The 14124-nt window shown below is 45.4% G+C and overlaps 1 protein-coding gene across 2 annotated transcripts in view; it reads right to left on the bottom strand.

The window, feature by feature from the left end:
- LOC124039126 (D(3) dopamine receptor-like) overlaps positions 1-7317 on the bottom strand; it is a 50836-nt gene extending 43519 nt beyond the window's left edge. For both annotated transcript variants that reach the window (XM_046355012.1, XM_046355013.1), the window contains exons 1-2: positions 7215-7317; positions 7022-7068 (exon numbers count right to left, since the gene is read on the bottom strand). The gene's annotated coding sequence lies outside the window, so the exon portion shown is untranslated. The remainder of the gene's footprint in view (positions 1-7021; positions 7069-7214) is intronic.
- Positions 7318-14124: the final 6807 nt, after the last annotated feature.

The following is a 14124-nucleotide window of genomic DNA, read 5'->3' as shown; positions in this document are numbered from 1 at the left end:
TCGTATTGTTTCCTCCTCTCCCCTCGTAATGTTTCCTCCCCTCGTATTGTTTCCTCCTCTCCCCTCGTAATGTTTCCTCCCCTCGTATTGTTTCCTCCTCTCCCCTCGTAATGTTTCCTCCCCTCGTATTGTTTCCTCCTCTCCCCTTGTATTGTTTCCTCCTCTCCCCTCGTATTGTTTCCTCCTATCCCCTCATGTTGTTCCCTCTCTCCCCTCGTATTGTTTCCTCCTCTCCCCTCATATTGTTTCCTCCTCTCCCCTCGTATTGTTTCCTCCTCTCCCCTCGTATTGTTTCCTCCCCTCATACTGTTTCCTCCTCTCCCCTCGTATTGTTTCCTCCCCTCGTATTGTTTCCACCTCTCCCCTTGTATTGTTTCCTCCTCTCCCCTCGTATTGTTTCCTCCTCTCCCCTTGTATTGTTTCCTCCTCTCCCCTCGTATTGTTTCCTCCTCTCCACTCGTATTGTTTCCTCCTCTCCACTCGTATTGTTTCCTCCTCTCCCCTTGTATTGTTTCCTCCTCTCCCCTCGTATTGTTTCCTCCTCTCCACTCGTATTGTTTCCTCCTCTCCCCTCGTATTGTTTCCTCCTCTCCACTCGTATTGTTTCCTCCTCTCCACTCGTATTGTTTCCTCCTCTCCACTCGTATTGTTTCCTCCTCTCCACTCGTATTGTTTCCTCCTCTCCCCTCGTATTGTTTCCTCCTCTCCACTCGTATTGTTTCCTCCTCTCCCCTTGTATTGTTTCCTCCTCTCCCCTCGTATTGTTTCCTCCTCTCCCCTTGTATTGTTTCCTCCTCTCCCCTTGTATTGTTTCCTCCTCTCCCCTTGTATTGTTTCCTCCTCTCCCCTCGTATTGTTTCCTCCTCTCCCCTTGTATTGTTTCCTCCTCTCCCCTCGTATTGTTTCCTCCTCTCCCCTTATATTGTTTCCTCCTCTCCCCTTGTATTGTTTCCTCCTCTCCCCTCGTATTGTTTCCTCCTCTCCCCTTGTATTGTTTCCTCCTCTCCCCTTGTATTGTTTCCTCCCCTCGTATTGTTTCCTCCTCTCCCCTCGTCTTGTTTCCTCCTCTCCCCTCGTATTGTATCCTCCTCTCCCCTCGTATTGTTTCCTCCTCTCCCCTCGTATTGTTTCCTCCTCTCCCCTCATAATGTTTCCTCCCCTCGTATTGTTTCCTCCTCTCCCCTCGTAATGTTTCCTCCCCTCGTATTGTTTCCTCCTCTCCCCTTGTATTGTTTCCTCCTCTCCCCTCGTATTGTTTCCTCCTCTCCCCTCGTATTGTTTCCTCCTATCCCCTCATGTTGTTCCCTCTCTCCCCTCGTATTGTTTCCTCCTCTCCCCTCGTAATGTTTCCTCCCCTCGTATTGTTTCCTCCTCTCCCCTCGTAATGTTTCCTCCCCTCGTATTGTTTCCTCCTCTCCCCTCGTAATGTTTCCTCCCCTCGTATTGTTTCCTCCTCTCCCCTTGTATTGTTTCCTCCTCTCCCCTCGTATTGTTTCCTCCTCTCCCCTCGTATTGTTTCCTCCTATCCCCTCATGTTGTTCCCTCTCTCCCCTCGTATTGTTTCCTCCTCTCCCCTCATATTGTTTCCTCCTCTCCCCTCGTATTGTTTCCTCCTCTCACCTCGTATTGTTTCCTCCCCTCATACTGTTTCCTCCTCTCCCCTCGTATTGTTTCCTCCCCTCGTATTGTTTCCACCTCTCCCCTCGTATTGTTTCCTCCTCTCCCCTCGTATTGTTTCCTCCTCTCCCCTCGTATTGTTTCCTCCTCTCCCCTCATATTGTTTCCTCCTCTCCCCTTGTATTGTTTCCTCCCCTCGTATTGTTTCCTCCCCTCCCCTCGTATTGTTTCCTCCTCTCCCCTTGTATTGTTTCCTCCTCTCCCCTCGTATTGTTTCCTCCTCTCCCCTCGTATTGTTTACTCCTCTCCCCTTGTATTGTTTCCTCCTCTCCCCTCGTATTGTTTCCTCCTCTCCCCTCGTATTGTTTCCTCCCCTCGTATTGTTTCCTCCTCTCCCCTCGTATTGTTTCCTCCTCTCCCCTCGTATTGTATCCTCCTCTCCCCTCGTATTGTTTCCTCCCCTCGTATTGTTTCCTCCTCTCCCCTCGTATTGTTTCCTCCTCTCCCCTTGTATTGTTTCCTCCTCTCCCCTCGTATTGTTTCCTCCTCTCCCCTCGTATTGTTTCCTCCTATCCCCTCATGTTGTTCCCTCTCTCCCCTCGTAATGTTTCCTCCCCTCGTATTGTTTCCTCCTCTCCCCTTGTATTGTTTCCTCCTCTCCCCTCGTATTGTTTCCTCCTCTCCCCTCGTATTGTTTCCTCCTCTCCCCTCATGTTGTTCCCTCTCTCCCCTCATATTGTTTCCTCCTCTCCCCTCGTATTGTTTCCTCCTCTCACCTCGTATTGTTTCCTCCACTCATACGGTTTCCTCCTCTCCCCTCGTATTGTTTCCTCCCCTCGTATTGTTTCCACCTCTCCCCTCGTATTGTTTCCACCTCTCCCCTCGTATTGTTTCCTCCTCTCCCCTCGTATTGTTTCCTCCTCTCCCCTCATATTGTTTCCTCCTCTCCCCTTGTATTGTTTCCTCCCCTCGTATTGTTTCCTCCTCTCCCCTTGTATTGTTTCCTCCCCTCGTATTGTTTCCTCCCCTCCCCTCGTATTGTTTCCTCCTCTCGCCTTATATTGTTTCCTCCTCTCCACTCGTATTGTTTCCTCCTCTCCCCTTGTATTGTTTCCTCCTCTCCCCTCGTATTGTTTCCTCCTCTCCCCTTGTATTGTTTCCTCCTCTCCCCTTGTATTGTTTCCTCCTCTCCCCTCGTATTGTTTCCTCCTCTCCCCTTGTATTGTTTCCTCCTCTCCCCTTGTATTGTTTCCTCCTCTCCCCTCGTATTGTTTCCTCCTCTCCCCTTGTATTGTTTCCTCCTCTCCCCTTGTATTGTTTCCTCCCCTCGTATTGTTTCCTCCTCTCCCCTCGTATTGTTTCCTCCTCTCCCCTCGTATTGTATCCTCCTCTCCCCTCATATTGTTTCCTCCTCTCCCCTCGTATTGTTTCCTCCTCTCCCCTCGTAATGTTTCCTCCCCTCGTATTGTTTCCTCCTCTCCCCTCGTAATGTTTCCTCCCCTCGTATTGTTTCCTCCTCTCCCCTTGTATTGTTTCCTCCTCTCCCCTCGTATTGTTTCCTCCTCTCCCCTCGTATTGTTTCCTCCTATCCCCTCATGTTGTTCCCTCTCTCCCCTCGTATTGTTTCCTTCTCTCCCCTCGTAATGTTTCCTCCCTCGTATTGTTTCCTCCTCTCCCCTCGTAATGTTTCCTCCCCCCTCGTATTGTTTCCTCCTCTCCCCTCGTAATGTTTCCTCCCCCTTGTATTGTTTCCTCCCTCCTCTCCCCTTGTATTGTTTCCTCCTCTCCCCTCGTATTGTTTCCTCCTCTCCCCTCGTATTGTTTCCTCCTATCCCCTCATGTTGTTCCCTCTCTCCCCTCGTATTGTTTCCTCCTCTCCCCTCATATTGTTTCCTCCTCTCCCCTCGTATTGTTTCCTCCTCTCCCCTCGTATTGTTTCCTCCCTTGTATTGTTTCCACCTCTCCCCTCGTATTGTTTCCACCTCTCCCCTCGTATTGTTTCCTCCTCTCCCCTCGTATTGTTTCCTCCTCTCCCCTCATATTGTTTCCTCCTCTCCCCTTGTATTGTTTCCTCCCCTCGTATTGTTTCCTCCTCTCCCCTTGTATTGTTTCCTCCCCTCGTATTGTTCCCTCCCCTCCCCTCGTATTGTTTCCTCCTCTCCCCCTGTATTGTTTCCTCCTCTCCCCTCATATTGTTTCCTCCTCTCCCCTCGTATTGTTTCCTCCTCTCCCCTTGTATTGTTTCCTCCTCTCCCCTCGTATTGTTTCCTCCTCTCCCCTTGTATTGTTTCCTCCTCTCCCCTTGTATTGTTGCCTCCTCTCCCCTCGTATTGTTTCCTCCTCTCCCATTGTATTGTTTCCTCCTCTCCCCTTGTATTGTTTCCTCCTCTCCCCTCGTATTGTTTCCTCCTCTCCCCTTGTATTGTTTCCTCCTCTCCCCTCGTATTGTTTCCTCCCCTCGTATTGTTTCCTCCTCTCCCCTTGTATTGTTTCCTCCTCTCCCCTTGTATTGTTTCCTCCTCTCCCCTCGTATTGTTTCCTCCTCTCCCCTTGTATTGTTTCCTCCCCTCGTATTGTTTCCTCCTCTCCCCTTGTATTGTTTCCTCCCCTCGTATTGTTTCCTCCTCTCCACTCGTATTGTTTCCTCCTCTCCCCTTGTATTGTTTCCTCCTCTCCCCTTGTATTGTTTCCTCCTCTCCCCTTGTATTGTTTCCTCCCCTCGTATTGTTTCCTCCTCTCCCCTTGTATTGTTTCCTCCTCTCCCCTTGTATTGTTTCCTCCTCTCCCCTTGTATTGTTTCCTCCTCTCCCCTTGTATTGTTTCCACCTCTCCCCTTGTATTGTTTCCTCCTCTCCCCTCGTATTGTTTCCTCCTCTCCCCTTGTATTGTTTCCTCCTCTCCCCTCGTATTGTTTCCTCCTCTCCCCTCGTATTGTTTCCTCCTCTCCCCTCGTATTGTTTCCTCCTCTCCCCTTGTATTGTTTCCTCCTCTCCCCTCGTATTGTTTCCTCCCCTCGTATTGTTTCCTCCTCTCCCCTCGTATTGTTTCCTCCTCTCCCCTTGTATTGTTTCCTCCTCTCCCCTCGTATTGTTTCCTCCCCTCGTATTGTTTCCTCCTCTCCCCTCGTATTGTTTCCTCCCCTCGTATTGTTTCCTCCTCTCCCCTCATATTGTTTCCTCCTCTCCCCTCGTAATGTTTCCTCCCCTCGTATTGTTTCCTCCTCTCCCCTCGTATTGTTTCCTCCTCTCCCCTCGTAATGTTTCCTCCCCTCGTATTGTTTCCTCCTCTCCCCTCGTATTGTTTCCTCCTCTCCCCTCGTATTGTTTCCTCCTCTCACCTCGTATTGTTTCCTCCCCTCATATTGTTTCCTCCTCTCCCCTCGTATTGTTTCCTCCCCTCGCATTGTTTCCTCCTCTACCCTCGTATTGTTTCCTCCTCTCCCCTCGTATTGTTTCCTCCTCTCCCCTCGTATTGTTTCCTCCTCTCCCCTCGTATTGTTTCCTCCTCTCCCCTCGTATTGTTTCCTCCTCTCCCCTCGTATTCTTACCTCCTCTCCCCTCGTATTGTTTCCACCTCTCCCCTCGTATTGTTTCCTCCTCTCCCCTCGTATTGTTTCCTCCTCTCCCCTCGTATTGTTTCCTCCTCTCCCCTCGTATCGTTTCCTCCCCTCGTATTGTTTCCTCCTTTCCCCTTGTATTGTTTCCTCCCCTCGTATTGTTTCCTCCTCTCCCCTCGTATTGTTTCCTCCTCTCCCCTCGTATTATTTCCTCCTCTCCTCTTCTTCTTTCACCTCCCCTCCCCTCCTCTTCTCTTCTCTCCCTTCCCTCTTCTCCTCAAGTTTTGTTGTCCCACAGAGCTCCCATTACTCCCCATTCCCACCATACTAGCCTTGATGTTCCATTCTCATATTTGCGATTGCTACTCTCTACAGCTGTAAGTCGCTCTGGATAAGAGCGTCTGCTAAATGACTTAAATGTAAATGTAAATGTAATAAAGCAGGTGTTTGGAGGATATATTGGCACGGTTTGCGAGCCCTCGACTTTGTCTTGAGCCTAACAAGACCCATGCAAATATATCCTCCAAACACCGCCTTATCACTTAATTATGTCTATGGTCTAGTTCCTGATAATGTACTGAGATTGAACCAGAGTCTACCGGGAGGGAGGTCTTCCATCAGCATGTAGACATGGTGACTCAGAGTGCTCATGGTGACTGGGGCTGCACACTTCCTGTTCTCTGATAATAAACACCTCTATCATGGGAAATGTGGAACGAAAATACAGCAATGCAGCGTGGGTCTGCGCGTGTTCGAGACAGTGAAAAAGAAAGACATATTTTGACAGATTGTGTGTCTCTTTCACACACATGCACACACACCCATGGATTCACGCACACACACAAGCGCACACATACATGCTTGGGAACAGAGCAGTGCATGTTTGTCCTGTTGTTGTCTCAGGTTAAGGTGCCAATGTACTTGGACATGTAGCAATAACACCGACCTCCATCAGACGGCACACACACACTGCAATCACAGGTTTACATAAAGGTTTTGACCTGAGAAGAATGACTGGATTGACAGAGCAGTAGGCATCAAAAGCATTTATCCAAGAATACATTGCTAATAGACATATGTAATCTGGTTATCAAAAATAAAGGCATTACACATTATTCTGATAGCCTATTTGACAATGATTGACTCCTAATCAGTCAGTATCACTGGAAATGTTCAAGTATCAAATCAGTTTGACTGTACAAATCAATTTGGGGATGCTATCTCCCACCTGCAGTTCTTGAAATAATTTATGTTTATCTGAACAATTTTTCCTGTTGTTTATTAAGACATCCTCATGCCTGTTAGAAATATGCACACCTCTGAGAAATTCATTATAACATTTTATAGTTAATATACATATTATGTCAATTGAAATGTTGTCACGCTGCCTTTCCTTAAATTTTTGTGAATGAGAAAATCTGTTCCATTTTACGTGAAAGGCAGACGACACCTTCGATACGCCTCTCGTGAACCACTGGGCACACACTTGTTGAATCAACGTTGTTTCCACTTAATTTCAAGGCAATTACGTAGAACCAACGTGGAAAAGACGTTGAATAGGGGTCAGTCCCTGATACCTAAACCACAATCACGTGTGGGGAGTATATCAAGCCAACATGCATACCCAAATGGAACACATACAATGAAAATTGGTAATAGTCGGCATAAAGTGTTTTTTTAATCATTGAAAGTCATGCATCAAGTAGGCTGGGCTAGAATAAACCAACACAAAAACAATCCTGGATATAAAACGTTTAAGCATCAGAACAAGACTTGGCAGGTGACCATAACAATCCCAACATGAATCTAAACCTGTATTATGTGTGCGCCAAAAACAGACAGTCCTACCTGTTAGGCTTTCCCAGCGGCGAATGCACGAGGTGCCATCGCGGAATCTGTCGGTTGAAAGGTAAAAGTTGTCCGATCTGTTTTTATGCACTCCAACCTTACTCAGAGCTGTGAGGCGCACATTCTCCGCGCGCTCTGAGTCAGAGAGCCCAGAGACGGAGCCTCATTAATGCACAAGACTATAAATACTCACCCACTCCGATTGACTATTTGTCCCTTGAGTTATTCCAGCAAAGCAACTGGTTCACTTGTGCCTTTTGATCTCTCGAGTTGCGCACGAGACTGCATCTCGGAACGTGATGTAGGCAACTAGGCTCGATGAAAATGAGTTTAAAGTGTGATTAGTAGGCTAATGGTGGTGGTGGTTCATCTACCTGGTCATTACAAGTCATGTTTAAGCAAATGTACTATTTAGGTCTATATAAGTTTTTTAAATGTAATACAGTTATACGGTTGACGCTAATTAGGCTATTGGGATTGAAGAAAACAAATCATAAAATGAACAATGCCCTATGGGTGCCTAAAGTACATTCATAAACATTAGTCAAATGCCCGTGTAGAAGTCGATGGAAATATACATGACAGCTTAGTTTACATCAGGCTGCAGGTCCAAACATCCCATTACTGACAACCGTTTTTTCTTTAGGGGAAGACCGTGGGAGACATTTATTGCGCCCGTGACTGTTGGTGCGGGTGCCATTAAAGAGCAAATGTCCGGTGTGGCTCACTTGATAGAGCATGGCGTTTGCGAAGCCGGAGTTGTGGGTTCCTTTCCCACGTGGGACCAGTACAAAAATGAGCGCACTTTCTAATCGCTATGGATAAGCGCGTCTGCTAATTATCTGAAATGTCTTAAAACACACCCCATCTGAGACGAACTCATTCAACATGTGGTTAAGAAGTCGGTTCTGCGTGAGCCATGGAGTATTTTTATATTTAAAAAAGATATAAACTTCACTCCAGTGTGCAGATTCATTGAAATCCCCCAAAGATATCTTCACAGGTAGTGAGAGGTAACGACCAGATGAAAATGTACTGTGGGGGAGGGGGCTGGTCCAAAATAGGGGAGGGTTGTCAAACGTATTTTTTTGGCTTTGGGGAGGGTTGCGTGTTTTTGGGGGGGCACAAGGGAGGGTAGTGCGTTTTTTCCCTAGTTTACATTTGCTCTTCTGCTCATATTTTCCCGATAAACAATGGCTTGGCTTACTTTTGTTATATCCTAAAAAAGTTAAGAAACATTTGTGAAGGTTTGGTATGGTATGGCTATTATTAGGCTTTGGCTACTGTAGGCTTATGATAAGAAGGCAGTGCACACCGGTGTTCAACTGATTGACAGATTAACTTGAGTTGAGGAAGACTGTTTCAGGCCTAACAGAGTTACTCCTATCTAACAATAATGTTTATCTTTATACAAAATAGTCAGATAGAAAATTAGCCAATTACCCTCCTTCTGTATGTCTTTATCTATATTTTATTTAACTAGGCAAGTCAGTTAAGAACAAATTCTTATTTTCAACGACGGCCTAGAAACAGTGGGTTTCAGGGTCAAAACGACAGATTTGTACCTTGTTAGCTCAGGGATTTGAACTTGCAACCAACGCTCTAACCACTAGGCTACGCTGCCGCCCATAGCAGACTTAGTAGCCGTCTGACATAAAGACATTTCTTTATGCTGGTGGCATCTCTCTCTCTCTCTCTATATATATGTATATATATATATATAACATAGGAATATCACACAGTATACACTAGTGGCGGCTGCTGAGGGGAGAACAGTTCATTATAATGTCTGGAACAGAGTAAATGGAATGGAACCTGTAAACCATGTGTTTGATGGATTTGATACTATTCCACCCCAGCCATTACCATGAGCCTGTCCTCCCCAATTAAGGTGCCACCAACCTCCTGTGGTGGACACCTAAACCTATAGGCCCTGGCATGTAATGTCCTGATACATTTAGTGATCAAATCACTGACAGCTGAACCGTGAGGTGAACAATTATTGTTTGAGGAAAGTAACCAAAAAATTAAAATAGGCTAAAAAGTTTAGCATATATTACACATTGAAACACAAGGAATAGTGTTCTTATAATTTGTTATAGGCTGTTTAAGGACACGTAAATGTGGCTCATTTGGCCAACATTCATCTTTTATTAATAAAGCTGGCTACACCAGGCAGGATCTGAATGCATATGGATGCCCATAACATTTATCTAATGTCTCTGGTAAATTAAAATCTTCTGTCATGTTTTCCGGCGACAACGTTTCCTAAAGTACACTCTGAAATGGCATATTGTCTTCATGAAGATTTTAGAATATCCACATTAAAATCTGTCGCCAACTGGATGGAAACCTAGCTATAGACACACCAAGCCAGTGTCCTAGTCCACTGTCACTTTGATTGTGCTGCACATCATGGTTAAGAATAGGATTCCAACCAAAAAAGCTTGTAAGAATTGTACTTAAATTCCCCCAAATACTCATCTGGAGGTTGAGCATTTTTTTTTGTCTCTATCTCTGTATCTATGTAATTGTATATGTATTTATGTAAAACAAATAGGGATCACAATGGAAATAAGTCCCAGACTTTATTGTGCAATCCCAGTCACTTAAAATGTATTTCTTTTAAACTGACAAATAAAATAAAAAATCAATCAATCCAAACTGTGCAGCGGCCAATTGATTAATGGAAAGAGACATCTGTTACAAAACTCCAAAACGTTTAATGACATTCAGAGATTGTCAAGCCAAGCCTTCTATACTGGGTAAGCCTACAAGGTAGGGAGTGATGTATTTTCTGTTAGTCCAGATTGACAGACGACTTATTGTGGTGTTGAAAACACAAACCATGATATTGAAGTGCCCGAACTTAACATGCTTTGTTTATTGGTTTTGTGGTGCATTGACTCAGAAACATTTGTTCCATACATTTTACACAACTCTAAATATGGCATCAAAATGTAGAACTTCTGATTTCCCCCTAGCTGATCATTGTCTGCAGCTGGCTCTGATCGCAGTGTAATAAACATGCAGGGAGAGTGAGCTCTTCAGTGGTGGTCGGCGAACCCTCAACCTTCTGCCCCGTAGCCCTGTGTGGCATCGGCTGTGCCACAAAAGCATCCCGAAGAGGCAAAGTAGATATCCACACTTATAAACAAAAGGGTTGCTACAGTTATTTTTAGTTGTGGTTGTAAACATTCTTTTTGGTTAATTCTATGAGAGGGGAGGGTGTTCAATTTGGGGAGGAGGCCGTTGATTTTTTTTCACGACACCTTGAGTTGTTTATTGGGTTAGCCTAACTGTTAGAAGTGACTGAAACAAAAGTTCCCAGAATGTTCTGTCTTTGTCTGGTATGTTCTGTTAGAAACACAAGAGAGGAGTAGCCAACCTGAAAAGCTCAAGGTCTGTTCAGGACATACAGCACAGGGTATATGCAGCGTCAGTATACCTCTAGAGAAAATACTTGATCATTTTATGTCCGCTAATTCAAGACTAATAAAGGCCCAATGCATTGCTTGTTTGTTTTTTCTTCTTCTAAAAAACATAAATGAAATGTTTCTTTGAATGTTTCTGCACCCGCACCACCCCTACTTCCTGCAACCTCATGCAGTAAATGATGAATCATTACCCCCCCCCTTATTACACACCATCACTATGCATTAGAGGAAATGAGCAGGCTTCAATCCTAAATGAATGAGTATGAGAAAGATTGACAGCATATAATTATATTTTCAGAGGCCTTTTGTCCTGATGATGAATTATGCTGTATGCTGCACAGCAGTGGTCTATGAGTGGGAGGTGAGACGAGAAAGACAGGAGCCAAGGAAAGAGAAAAGAGAATTGGAAAAGGCATTTTAGAGTCTAGAGCCAGATCCGCACTTGATACATGTACTGTAGACTATCAGCCCCCAAAGCAGCGAGAGAGAAATGCAGAGAGAAATCTCTCAATCTTCTCCAACATGGTTTTCAAATCAAATCAAATTTGATTGGTCACAGACATATTTAGCAGATGTTATTGTGGGTGTAGCAAAATGCTTGTGTTCCTAGCTCCAACAGTGCAGTAATATCTAACAATACACACACACACACAAGTAAAATAATTCAATTAAGAAATATATTAGGATGAGCAATGTCAGAGTGGCAATGACTAAAATACAGTAGAATGGGACACAGTATATACATATAAAATGAGTAAAGTAGTATGTAAACATTTAAAGTGACCAGTGATTCCATGTCTATGTCTATAGAGCAGCAGCCTCCAAGGCACAGGGTTGAGTAACCGGGTGGTAGCCAGCTAGTGATGGCTATTTAACAGTCTGGAGGCCTTGAGATAGCTTCTATTTTTCAGTCTCTCGGTCCCGGCTTTGATGCACCTGTACTGACCTCGCCTTCTGGATGATAGCGTGGATAGGGTGGTGCTCCCTCTGCTTTATAGCATCTCTGCAGAACTGTGGACTATCAAAGCTGCTCAGTGTCAGCTAGCATCAGAGCAGACTAGCAGGAGACTATGTGGGAATGAAAGGCTCAATCAACAGTAAGTCGGAGCCGAGGGAAAACAACTTCATCATGTCACCAAGGCCAGCATCTATCCTGACTCCCTTCCAGCTGGGAGACTACTATCACATCCTTGAAATGGTGAGATTGTGACCCCCCCCCCACTATCTATACGCCCTGTTCCTCCCCCAGGAAAAATCTGCAGTGTAGTTTGTAATGTTTACTATGTCCTGATACATTTAGTGATCAAATCGCTGACAGCTGAACCGGGAGGCAGACAATTATTGTTTTAGTTAAGTAGTATATGTATTTATGTTCCTCCCCCCAGTAAAAATCAGCAGTGTAGTTAGTAAACATTACAAGAGGGAGGGGGGGAAATCACACTGTCTACTGTACTGACATTGACCGGCAGACACATAAAATGGGATGAGGGAGAGAAAGAAAAACAGCGAGAGAAACATAAAAAAAGTGAGAAAAGAGAAATGACTGAGAGAGAAGAAAAGAGAGCTGGGAGCAGCTTTCCTACTGAATGGATGATGAAGAGACCATGAGCTGACCCTGTGTTTGACAGCTGACCCCGTGTTTGACAGCTGACCCCGTGTTTGACAGCTGACCCCGTGTTTGACAGCTGACCCCGTGTTTGACCCCGTGTTTGACAGCTGACCCCGTGTTTGACCCCGTGTTTGACAGCTGACCCTGTGTTTGACAGCTGACCCAGTGTTTGACAGCTGACCCAGTGTTTGACAGCTGACCCCGTGTTTGACAGCTGACCCCGTGTTTGACCCCGTGTTTGACAGCTGACCCCGTGTTTGACCCCGTGTTTGACAGCTGACCCAGTGTTTGACAGCTGACCCAGTGTTTGACAGCTGACCCAGTGTTTGACCCCGTGTTTGACAACTGACCCTGTGTTTGACAGCTGACCCAGTGTTTGACAGCTGACCCCGTGTTTGACAGCTGACCCAGTGTTTGACCCCGTGTTTGACAGCTGACCCAGTGTTTGACAGCTGACCCCGTGTTTGACAGCTGACCCCGTGTTTGACAGCTGACCCAGTGTTTGACAGCTGACCCAGTGTTTGACAGCTGACCCCGTGTTTGACAGCTGACCCCGTGTTTGACAGCTGACCCAGTGTTTGACAGCTGACCCAGTGTTTGACCCAGTGTTTGACAGCTGACCCCGTGTTTGACAGCTGACCCTGTGTTTGACAGCTGACCCAGTGTTTGACCCCGTGTTGGACCCAGTGTTTGACAGCTGACCCCGTGTTTGACAGCTGACCCAGTGTTTGACAGCTGACCCAGTGTTTGACAGCTGACCCCGTGTTTGACAGCTGACCCCGTGTTTGACAGCTGACCCAGTGTTTGACAGCTGACCCTGTGTTTTGACAGCTGTTGAGTCTGGCTGTTATTTACCAGCTGCATCCCTGTCAGCATAATGGAGGTTTGAACAACATAGATGGCCGTGAACGCTCAGGGGACCATCGTAAACAACAATATAATCGACTAAGAAGAGCATGGTTATCAGTGGAGATGTTAAAGTTATGGGGTACATAAAACACTGCTGCCATCTTATGGCTGAATAGGTGAATTGCAAACTGTTTCACTATTGATTTGATAACAGAGGTGCACACCTACAGTACCCGTCAAAAGTTTGGACACAGCTACTAATTTCAGGGTTCTTTATTTGTACTATTTTCTACATTATAGAATAATAGTGAAGACATGAAAACTATGAAATAACACATATGGAATCATGTAGTAACCAAAAAAGTGTTAAAACAAACTATTTAATATTTGAGATTCTTCAAAAAGTAGCCACCTTTCGCCTTGATGACAGCTTTGCACACGCTTGGCATTCTCTCAACCAGCTTCATGAGGTAGTCACCTGGAATGCGTTTCAATTAACAGGTGTGCTTTGTTTAAAGTTAATTTGTGGAATTAATTTCCTTCTCAATGCGTTTGAGCTATTAACAGTTGTGTTGTGACAAGGTAGGGGTTCTATAGAGAAGATAGTACCATTTGGTAAAAGACCAACTCCATATTATGGCAAGAACAGCTCAAATAAACAAAGAGAAATGACAGTCCACCATTACTTTAAGACATGAAGATCACTCAATACAGAAAATTAAGAACTTTTCAAGTTTCTTCAAGTGCAGTCGCAGAAACCCTCAAGCGCTATGATGAAACTGTCTCTCATGAGGACCGCCACAGGAAAGGAAGACCCAGAGTTACCTCTGCTACAGAGGATAAGTTCATTGGAGCTACCAGCCTCAGAAATTGCAGCCCAAATAAATGCTTCACAGAGTTCAAATAACAGCCACATCAACATCAACTGTTCAGAGGAGACTGAGTGAATCAGGCCTTCATGGTTTAATTGCTGCAAAGAAACCACTACTAAAGGTAACCAATAATAAGAAGAGACTTGCTTGGGCCAAGAAACACAAGCAATGGACATTAGACCAGTGGAAATATGTCCTTTGAGATTTTTGGTCCAAACCCCTGTCTTTGTGAGCTGCAGAGAAGGTGAAAGGATGATCTCTGCATGTGTTGTTCCCACCGTGAAGCATGGAGGTCTGATGGTGTGGGGGTGCTTTGCTGGTGACACTGTCGGTGAT

The sequence above is a fragment of the Oncorhynchus gorbuscha genome, linkage group LG07 (genome assembly GCF_021184085.1).
Source record: "Oncorhynchus gorbuscha isolate QuinsamMale2020 ecotype Even-year linkage group LG07, OgorEven_v1.0, whole genome shotgun sequence".
Lineage (NCBI taxonomy): Eukaryota > Metazoa > Chordata > Actinopteri > Salmoniformes > Salmonidae > Oncorhynchus > Oncorhynchus gorbuscha.
This window is presented reverse-complemented; position numbering and strand designations above follow the sequence as displayed.